The sequence below is a fragment of the Myxocyprinus asiaticus genome, unplaced genomic scaffold (assembly GCF_019703515.2).
Source record: "Myxocyprinus asiaticus isolate MX2 ecotype Aquarium Trade unplaced genomic scaffold, UBuf_Myxa_2 HiC_scaffold_60, whole genome shotgun sequence".
Classification (NCBI taxonomy): Eukaryota; Metazoa; Chordata; class Actinopteri; order Cypriniformes; family Catostomidae; genus Myxocyprinus; species Myxocyprinus asiaticus.
In genome coordinates this window covers 12,501-22,500 of record NW_026249810.1, presented here as the reverse complement: position 1 = coordinate 22,500, position 10,000 = coordinate 12,501, and the positions used below count along the sequence as shown (strand labels likewise).

Here is a 10,000-nt window from a genome sequence, read left to right as displayed (position 1 = left end):
TACCCCCCATTTTCGAGGGTGCTCTTTCCAGTGGTGCCACCGCCGAGTCTCTATGAGGTCAGCAAGTGCCTCAACCCGATTGGCCCTCCTGCAAAGTGCCATTTACATTTTAGAGACTTGGTGGCCACAACACACTACAAAGGCACTGCTGGGATTTGAACCCATGACCTCCTGTTTACTAAACAGGCACTTTAACCAACTGAGCCGCAGCACCTTCTGCTGCAAAGTCTCCATGGGAGGTCATCAGATCAATGAACAGGCCATGCTATTGTGAGCATGAAAGTGTTTGTTTGAGAAAAGAGTTTTGGTGGTCAGATAGACTTGTTCGTTGGCCAAGTGAGCTTAGCAAAATGACTAAGGCAGTGACTCTGTTGGGACTTGAACCCACAACCTTTGAATGGCCACATTTTGAATGTTAGAAGCCCAATGCGCTACCCATTGCGCCACAGAGCCCACATTGTGTGCATTGTTGTGTGTGGGATAGGAAAATGTAAAATCCAAGGCCTGGGTCCAATAAAGGGCCCAGGCCGGGTTGTGCACAGTCCTTCCCTCAACTGACCACTAAGAACCCACCCAAGAGCGGGAAAGGGACAGAAACACAGCTCTTAGTAAAATAAAATAAAATAAAATAAATACATCCCAAAGGGGGTATTATTGTAAGGGTACCCCAGGTTAGGTTTAGGAGCTGATGTGGGTATTGCTCTAAGGGTAATTAAGGTTAGGTTTAGGGGCTAGTGTGGATATTACTCTAAGGGTAATTAAGGCTAGGGTTAGGGGTTGGTGTGGATGTGGTTGTAGAAAATAGAAATATATGATCATTTGGAAAATGTAAAACTCCAAGGCCTGGGTCCAATAAAGGGCCCAGGCCTGGTTGTGCACAGTCCTTCCCTCAACTGACCACTAAGAGCCCACCCAAGAGCGGGAAAGGGACACAAACACAGCTGTTAGTACAATAAAATAAAATAAAATAAATACATCCCAAAGGGGGTATATTGTAAGGGTACCCCAGGTTAGGTTTAGGAGCTGATGTGGGTATTGCTCTAAAGGTTATTAAGGTTAGGTTTAGGGGCTGGTAGGGTAATCAAGGTTAGGTTTAGGGGCTAGTGTGGGTATTACTCTAAGGGTAATTAAGGTTAGGGGTTGGTGTGGGTTAGGGTTAGGATATAGGGATGAAAAGGCTAGGGTTAGGTTAGGGTTAGGATATAGGGATGAAAACCACCATGCTCATGCCGGATTGCCATAACTTTCGCCAGCAAGGTGATAGAGGCATGAGAGCAAGCCCTACCCCCCATTTAGGGTTAGGGTTAGGATATAGGGTTAGGGTTAGGTTAGGGTGGGTTAGGATATAGGGATGAAAACCACCATGCTCATGCCGGATTGCCATAACTTTCGCCAGCAAGGTGATAGAGGCATGAGAGCAAGCCCTACCCCCCATTTTCGAGGGTGCTCTTTCCAGTGGTGCCACCGCCGAGTCTCTATGAGGTCAGCAAGTGCCTCAACCCGATTGGCCCTCCTGCAAAGTGCCATTTACATTTTAGAGACTTGGTGGCCACAACACACTACAAAGGCACTGCTGGGATTTGAACCCATGACCTCCTGTTTACTAAACAGGCACTTTAACCAACTGAGCCGCAGCACCTTCTGCTGCAAAGTCTCCATGGGAGGTCATCAGATCAATGAACAGGCCATGCTATTGTGAGCATGAAAGTGTTTGTTTGAGAAAAGAGTTTTGGTGGTCAGATAGACTTGTTCGTTGGCCAAGTGAGCTTAGCAAAATGACTAAGGCAGTGACTCTGTTGGGACTTGAACCCACAACCTTTGAATGGCCACATTTTGAATGTTAGAAGCCCAATGCGCTACCCATTGCGCCACAGAGCCCACATTGTGTGCATTGTTGTGTGTGGGATAGGAAAATGTAAAATCCAAGGCCTGGGTCCAATAAAGGGCCCAGGCCGGGTTGTGCACAGTCCTTCCCTCAACTGACCACTAAGAACCCACCCAAGAGCGGGAAAGGGACAGAAACACAGCTCTTAGTAAAATAAAATAAAATAAAATAAATACATCCCAAAGGGGGTATTATTGTAAGGGTACCCCAGGTTAGGTTTAGGAGCTGATGTGGGTATTGCTCTAAGGGTAATTAAGGTTAGGTTTAGGGGCTAGTGTGGATATTACTCTAAGGGTAATTAAGGCTAGGGTTAGGGGTTGGTGTGGATGTGGTTGTAGAAAATAGAAATATATGATCATTTGGAAAATGTAAAACTCCAAGGCCTGGGTCCAATAAAGGGCCCAGGCCTGGTTGTGCACAGTCCTTCCCTCAACTGACCACTAAGAGCCCACCCAAGAGCGGGAAAGGGACACAAACACAGCTGTTAGTACAATAAAATAAAATAAAATAAATACATCCCAAAGGGGGTATATTGTAAGGGTACCCCAGGTTAGGTTTAGGAGCTGATGTGGGTATTGCTCTAAAGGTTATTAAGGTTAGGTTTAGGGGCTGGTAGGGTAATCAAGGTTAGGTTTAGGGGCTAGTGTGGGTATTACTCTAAGGGTAATTAAGGTTAGGGGTTGGTGTGGGTTAGGGTTAGGATATAGGGATGAAAAGGCTAGGGTTAGGTTAGGGTTAGGATATAGGGATGAAAACCACCATGCTCATGCCGGATTGCCATAACTTTCGCCAGCAAGGTGATAGAGGCATGAGAGCAAGCCCTACCCCCCATTTAGGGTTAGGGTTAGGATATAGGGTTAGGGTTAGGTTAGGGTGGGTTAGGATATAGGGATGAAAACCACCATGCTCATGCCGGATTGCCATAACTTTCGCCAGCAAGGTGATAGAGGCATGAGAGCAAGCCCTACCCCCCATTTAGGGTTAGGGTTAGGATATAGGGTTAGGGTTAGGTTAGGTTAGGGTTAGGATATAGGGATGAAAACCACCACGCTCATGCCGGATTGCCATAACTTTTGCCAGCAAGGTGATAGAGGCACGAAAGCAAGCCCTACCCCCATTTTCAAGGGAGCTCTTTCCAGTGGTGCCACCGCCGAGTCTCTATGAGGTCAGCAAGTGCCTCAACCCGATTAGCCCTCTTACAAAGTGCCGTTTACATCTTAGAGACTAGGTGGCCGCAACACACTACAAAGGCACTGCTGGGATTGGAACCCAGGATCTCCTGTTTACTAGGCAGGCACTTTAACCAACTAAGTCACAGCACCTTCTGCTGCAAAATTTTCATGGGAGGGTGACTAAGAAGAGCAAAACATCCAGACGAGAGGTCATCAGATCAAGGAATAGGCCATGCTATTGAGAGCATGAAAGTGTTTGTTTGAGAAAAGAGTTTTGGTGGTCAGATAGACTTGTTTGTTGGCCAAGTGTGATTAGCAAAATGACTAAGGCAGTGACTCTGGTGGGACTTGAACCCACAACCTTTGAATAGCCACATTTTTCAATCTAGAAGTCCAATGCACTATCCATTGTGCCACAGAGCCCACATTATGCACCTTGTTGTGTCTCCAACACTCTGAGGTTACACTCTCTGTGGTAAGGAAATCAACTTCACAAGAATTGAACGCACTTTCAAAAGATGTCAGGACCTCTTGTCCTCAGGAGGGGCCAGATAGCACAGTCACTGCCAGATAAGCACTGCTAAGATTTGAAACCAGGATCTCCTGTTTATAAGAAAGGTACCTTAGGGTTAGGTTTAGGATATAGGGATGAAAACCACCATGCTCATGCCAGATTGGGGTTAGGGTTAGGTTAGTTAGGGTTAGGTTAGGTTAGGGTGAGGGTATAAGGATGAAAACCACCATGCTCATGCCGGATTGCCATAACTTTTGCCAGGAAGGTGATAGAGGTTAGGGTTAGGTTAGGGTTAGGATATAGGGATGAAAACCACCATGCTCATGCCGGATTGCCATAACTTTTGCCAGGAAGGTGATAGAGGCACGAAAGCAAGCCCTACCCACCCATTTTCGAGGGTGCTCTTTCCAGTGGTGCCACCACCAATTCTCTATGAGGTCAGCAAGTGCCTCAACCTGATTAGCCCTCCTACAAAGTGCCGTTTACATCTTAGAGACTTGGTGGCCACAACACACTACAAAGGCACTGCTGGGATTTGAACCCAGGATCTCCTGTTTACTAGACAGGCACTTTAACCAACTAAGCCACAGCACCTTCTGTTGCAAAGGCTCCATGGGCGGTCATTAGATCAATGAACAGGTCATGCTATTCAGAGCATGAAAGTGTTTGTTTGAGAAAAGAGTTTTGTTGGTCAGATAGGCTTGTTTGTTGGCCAAGTGTGCCTAGCATATTGACTAAAGCAGTGACACTGGTGAGATTTGAACCCACAACCTTTGAATGTCCACATTTTGCAATCTAGAAGTCCAATGCGCTAGGGTTAGGGTTAGGTTAGGGATATAGGGATGAAAACCACCATGGTTAGGGTTAGGATATAGGGATGAAAACCACCATGCTCATGCCGGATTGCCATAACTTTTGCCAGGAAGGTGATAGAGGCATGAAAGCAAGCCCTACTCCCCCATTTTCAAGGGTTAGGGTTAGGTTAGGATATAGGGATGAAAACCACCATGCTCATGCCGGATTGCCATAACTTTCGCCAGCAAGGTGATAGAGGCATGAGAGCAAGCCCTACCCCCCATTTTCGAGGGTGCTCTTTCCAGTGGTGCCACCGCCGAGTCTCTATGAGGTCAGCAAGTGCCTCAACCCGATTGGCCCTCCTGCAAAGTGCCATTTACATTTTAGAGACTTGGTGGCCACAACACACTACAAAGGCACTGCTGGGATTTGAACCCATGACCTCCTGTTTACTAAACAGGCACTTTAACCAACTGAGCCGCAGCACCTTCTGCTGCAAAGTCTCCATGGGAGGTCATCAGATCAATGAACAGGCCATGCTATTGTGAGCATGAAAGTGTTTGTTTGAGAAAAGAGTTTTGGTGGTCAGATAGACTTGTTCGTTGGCCAAGTGAGCTTAGCAAAATGACTAAGGCAGTGACTCTGTTGGGACTTGAACCCACAACCTTTGAATGGCCACATTTTGAATGTTAGAAGCCCAATGCGCTACCCATTGCGCCACAGAGCCCACATTGTGTGCATTGTTGTGTGTGGGATAGGAAAATGTAAAATCCAAGGCCTGGGTCCAATAAAGGGCCCAGGCCGGGTTGTGCACAGTCCTTCCCTCAACTGACCACTAAGAACCCACCCAAGAGCGGGAAAGGGACAGAAACACAGCTCTTAGTAAAATAAAATAAAATAAAATAAATACATCCCAAAGGGGGTATTATTGTAAGGGTACCCCAGGTTAGGTTTAGGAGCTGATGTGGGTATTGCTCTAAGGGTAATTAAGGTTAGGTTTAGGGGCTAGTGTGGATATTACTCTAAGGGTAATTAAGGCTAGGGTTAGGGGTTGGTGTGGATGTGGTTGTAGAAAATAGAAATATATGATCATTTGGAAAATGTAAAACTCCAAGGCCTGGGTCCAATAAAGGGCCCAGGCCTGGTTGTGCACAGTCCTTCCCTCAACTGACCACTAAGAGCCCACCCAAGAGCGGGAAAGGGACACAAACACAGCTGTTAGTACAATAAAATAAAATAAAATAAATACATCCCAAAGGGGGTATATTGTAAGGGTACCCCAGGTTAGGTTTAGGAGCTGATGTGGGTATTGCTCTAAAGGTTATTAAGGTTAGGTTTAGGGGCTGGTAGGGTAATCAAGGTTAGGTTTAGGGGCTAGTGTGGGTATTACTCTAAGGGTAATTAAGGTTAGGGGTTGGTGTGGGTTAGGGTTAGGATATAGGGATGAAAAGGCTAGGGTTAGGTTAGGGTTAGGATATAGGGATGAAAACCACCATGCTCATGCCGGATTGCCATAACTTTCGCCAGCAAGGTGATAGAGGCATGAGAGCAAGCCCTACCCCCCATTTAGGGTTAGGGTTAGGATATAGGGTTAGGGTTAGGTTAGGGTGGGTTAGGATATAGGGATGAAAACCACCATGCTCATGCCGGATTGCCATAACTTTCGCCAGCAAGGTGATAGAGGCATGAGAGCAAGCCCTACCCCCCATTTTCGAGGGTGCTCTTTCCAGTGGTGCCACCGCCGAGTCTCTATGAGGTCAGCAAGTGCCTCAACCCGATTGGCCCTCCTGCAAAGTGCCATTTACATTTTAGAGACTTGGTGGCCACAACACACTACAAAGGCACTGCTGGGATTTGAACCCATGACCTCCTGTTTACTAAACAGGCACTTTAACCAACTGAGCCGCAGCACCTTCTGCTGCAAAGTCTCCATGGGAGGTCATCAGATCAATGAACAGGCCATGCTATTGTGAGCATGAAAGTGTTTGTTTGAGAAAAGAGTTTTGGTGGTCAGATAGACTTGTTCGTTGGCCAAGTGAGCTTAGCAAAATGACTAAGGCAGTGACTCTGTTGGGACTTGAACCCACAACCTTTGAATGGCCACATTTTGAATGTTAGAAGCCCAATGCGCTACCCATTGCGCCACAGAGCCCACATTGTGTGCATTGTTGTGTGTGGGATAGGAAAATGTAAAATCCAAGGCCTGGGTCCAATAAAGGGCCCAGGCCGGGTTGTGCACAGTCCTTCCCTCAACTGACCACTAAGAACCCACCCAAGAGCGGGAAAGGGACAGAAACACAGCTCTTAGTAAAATAAAATAAAATAAAATAAATACATCCCAAAGGGGGTATTATTGTAAGGGTACCCCAGGTTAGGTTTAGGAGCTGATGTGGGTATTGCTCTAAGGGTAATTAAGGTTAGGTTTAGGGGCTAGTGTGGATATTACTCTAAGGGTAATTAAGGCTAGGGTTAGGGGTTGGTGTGGATGTGGTTGTAGAAAATAGAAATATATGATCATTTGGAAAATGTAAAACTCCAAGGCCTGGGTCCAATAAAGGGCCCAGGCCTGGTTGTGCACAGTCCTTCCCTCAACTGACCACTAAGAGCCCACCCAAGAGCGGGAAAGGGACACAAACACAGCTGTTAGTACAATAAAATAAAATAAAATAAATACATCCCAAAGGGGGTATATTGTAAGGGTACCCCAGGTTAGGTTTAGGAGCTGATGTGGGTATTGCTCTAAAGGTTATTAAGGTTAGGTTTAGGGGCTGGTAGGGTAATCAAGGTTAGGTTTAGGGGCTAGTGTGGGTATTACTCTAAGGGTAATTAAGGTTAGGGGTTGGTGTGGGTTAGGGTTAGGATATAGGGATGAAAAGGCTAGGGTTAGGTTAGGGTTAGGATATAGGGATGAAAACCACCATGCTCATGCCGGATTGCCATAACTTTCGCCAGCAAGGTGATAGAGGCATGAGAGCAAGCCCTACCCCCCATTTAGGGTTAGGGTTAGGATATAGGGTTAGGGTTAGGTTAGGGTGGGTTAGGATATAGGGATGAAAACCACCATGCTCATGCCGGATTGCCATAACTTTCGCCAGCAAGGTGATAGAGGCATGAGAGCAAGCCCTACCCCCATTTAGGGTTAGGGTTAGGATATAGGGTTAGGGTTAGGTTAGGTTAGGGTTAGGATATAGGGATGAAAACCACCACGCTCATGCCGGATTGCCATAACTTTTGCCAGCAAGGTGATAGAGGCACGAAAGCAAGCCCTACCCCCCATTTTCAAGGGAGCTCTTTCCAGTGGTGCCACCGCCGAGTCTCTATGAGGTCAGCAAGTGCCTCAACCCGATTAGCCCTCTTACAAAGTGCCGTTTACATCTTAGAGACTAGGTGGCCGCAACACACTACAAAGGCACTGCTGGGATTGGAACCCAGGATCTCCTGTTTACTAGGCAGGCACTTTAACCAACTAAGTCACAGCACCTTCTGCTGCAAAATTTTCATGGGAGGGTGACTAAGAAGAGCAAAACATCCAGACGAGAGGTCATCAGATCAAGGAATAGGCCATGCTATTGAGAGCATGAAAGTGTTTGTTTGAGAAAAGAGTTTTGGTGGTCAGATAGACTTGTTTGTTGGCCAAGTGTGATTAGCAAAATGACTAAGGCAGTGACTCTGGTGGGACTTGAACCCACAACCTTTGAATAGCCACATTTTTCAATCTAGAAGTCCAATGCACTATCCATTGTGCCACAGAGCCCACATTATGCACCTTGTTGTGTCTCCAACACTCTGAGGTTACACTCTCTGTGGTAAGGAAATCAACTTCACAAGAATTGAACGCACTTTCAAAAGATGTCAGGACCTCTTGTCCTCAGGAGGGGCCAGATAGCACAGTCACTGCCAGATAAGCACTGCTAAGATTTGAAACCAGGATCTCCTGTTTATAAGAAAGGTACCTTAGGGTTAGGTTTAGGATATAGGGATGAAAACCACCATGCTCATGCCAGATTGGGGTTAGGGTTAGGTTAGTTAGGGTTAGGTTAGGTTAGGGTGAGGGTATAAGGATGAAAACCACCATGCTCATGCCGGATTGCCATAACTTTTGCCAGGAAGGTGATAGAGGTTAGGGTTAGGTTAGGGTTAGGATATAGGGATGAAAACCACCATGCTCATGCCGGATTGCCATAACTTTTGCCAGGAAGGTGATAGAGGCACGAAAGCAAGCCCTACCCACCCATTTTCGAGGGTGCTCTTTCCAGTGGTGCCACCACCAATTCTCTATGAGGTCAGCAAGTGCCTCAACCTGATTAGCCCTCCTACAAAGTGCCGTTTACATCTTAGAGACTTGGTGGCCACAACACACTACAAAGGCACTGCTGGGATTTGAACCCAGGATCTCCTGTTTACTAGACAGGCACTTTAACCAACTAAGCCACAGCACCTTCTGTTGCAAAGGCTCCATGGGCGGTCATTAGATCAATGAACAGGTCATGCTATTCAGAGCATGAAAGTGTTTGTTTGAGAAAAGAGTTTTGTTGGTCAGATAGGCTTGTTTGTTGGCCAAGTGTGCCTAGCATATTGACTAAAGCAGTGACACTGGTGAGATTTGAACCCACAACCTTTGAATGTCCACATTTTGCAATCTAGAAGTCCAATGCGCTAGGGTTAGGGTTAGGTTAGGGATATAGGGATGAAAACCACCATGGTTAGGGTTAGGATATAGGGATGAAAACCACCATGCTCATGCCGGATTGCCATAACTTTTGCCAGGAAGGTGATAGAGGCATGAAAGCAAGCCCTACTCCCCCATTTTCAAGGGTTAGGTTAGGTTAGGATATAGGGATGAAAACCACCATGCTCATGCCGGATTGCCATAACTTTCGCCAGCAAGGTGATAGAGGCATGAGAGCAAGCCCTACCCCCCATTTTCGAGGGTGCTCTTTCCAGTGGTGCCACCGCCGAGTCTCTATGAGGTCAGCAAGTGCCTCAACCCGATTGGCCCTCCTGCAAAGTGCCATTTACATTTTAGAGACTTGGTGGCCACAACACACTACAAAGGCACTGCTGGGATTTGAACCCATGACCTCCTGTTTACTAAACAGGCACTTTAACCAACTGAGCCGCAGCACCTTCTGCTGCAAAGTCTCCATGGGAGGTCATCAGATCAATGAACAGGCCATGCTATTGTGAGCATGAAAGTGTTTGTTTGAGAAAAGAGTTTTGGTGGTCAGATAGACTTGTTCGTTGGCCAAGTGAGCTTAGCAAAATGACTAAGGCAGTGACTCTGTTGGGACTTGAACCCACAACCTTTGAATGGCCACATTTTGAATGTTAGAAGCCCAATGCGCTACCCATTGCGCCACAGAGCCCACATTGTGTGCATTGTTGTGTGTGGGATAGGAAAATGTAAAATCCAAGGCCTGGGTCCAATAAAGGGCCCAGGCCGGGTTGTGCACAGTCCTTCCCTCAACTGACCACTAAGAACCCACCCAAGAGCGGGAAAGGGACAGAAACACAGCTCTTAGTAAAATAAAATAAAATAAAATAAATACATCCCAAAGGGGGTATTATTGTAAGGGTACCCCAGGTTAGGTTTAGGAGCTGATGTGGGTATTGCTCTAAGGGTAATTAAGGTTA

At 46.6% G+C, this 10,000-nt stretch overlaps 4 non-coding genes across 4 annotated transcripts; all 4 read right to left on the bottom strand.

Moving 5' to 3' along the window:
• Positions 1-3,390: 3,390 nt before the first annotated feature.
• trnar-ucu (transfer RNA arginine (anticodon UCU)) lies at positions 3,391-3,480 on the bottom strand. Its single transcript is given in 2 exon segments — positions 3,391-3,426; positions 3,444-3,480. It is a non-coding gene; the product is annotated as a tRNA-Arg (tRNA).
• A 611-nt stretch (positions 3,481-4,091) lies between these two features.
• Positions 4,092-4,165, bottom strand: trnat-agu (transfer RNA threonine (anticodon AGU)). The gene has a single exon. It is a non-coding gene; the product is annotated as a tRNA-Thr (tRNA).
• Positions 4,166-8,030: 3,865 nt separating this feature from the next.
• On the bottom strand, positions 8,031-8,120 carry trnar-ucu (transfer RNA arginine (anticodon UCU)). The gene is given in 2 exon segments: positions 8,031-8,066; positions 8,084-8,120. It is a non-coding gene; the product is annotated as a tRNA-Arg (tRNA).
• Positions 8,121-8,731: 611 nt separating this feature from the next.
• On the bottom strand, positions 8,732-8,805 carry trnat-agu (transfer RNA threonine (anticodon AGU)). Its single transcript has one exon. It is a non-coding gene; the product is annotated as a tRNA-Thr (tRNA).
• Between the last annotated feature and the right edge of the window lie 1,195 nt (positions 8,806-10,000).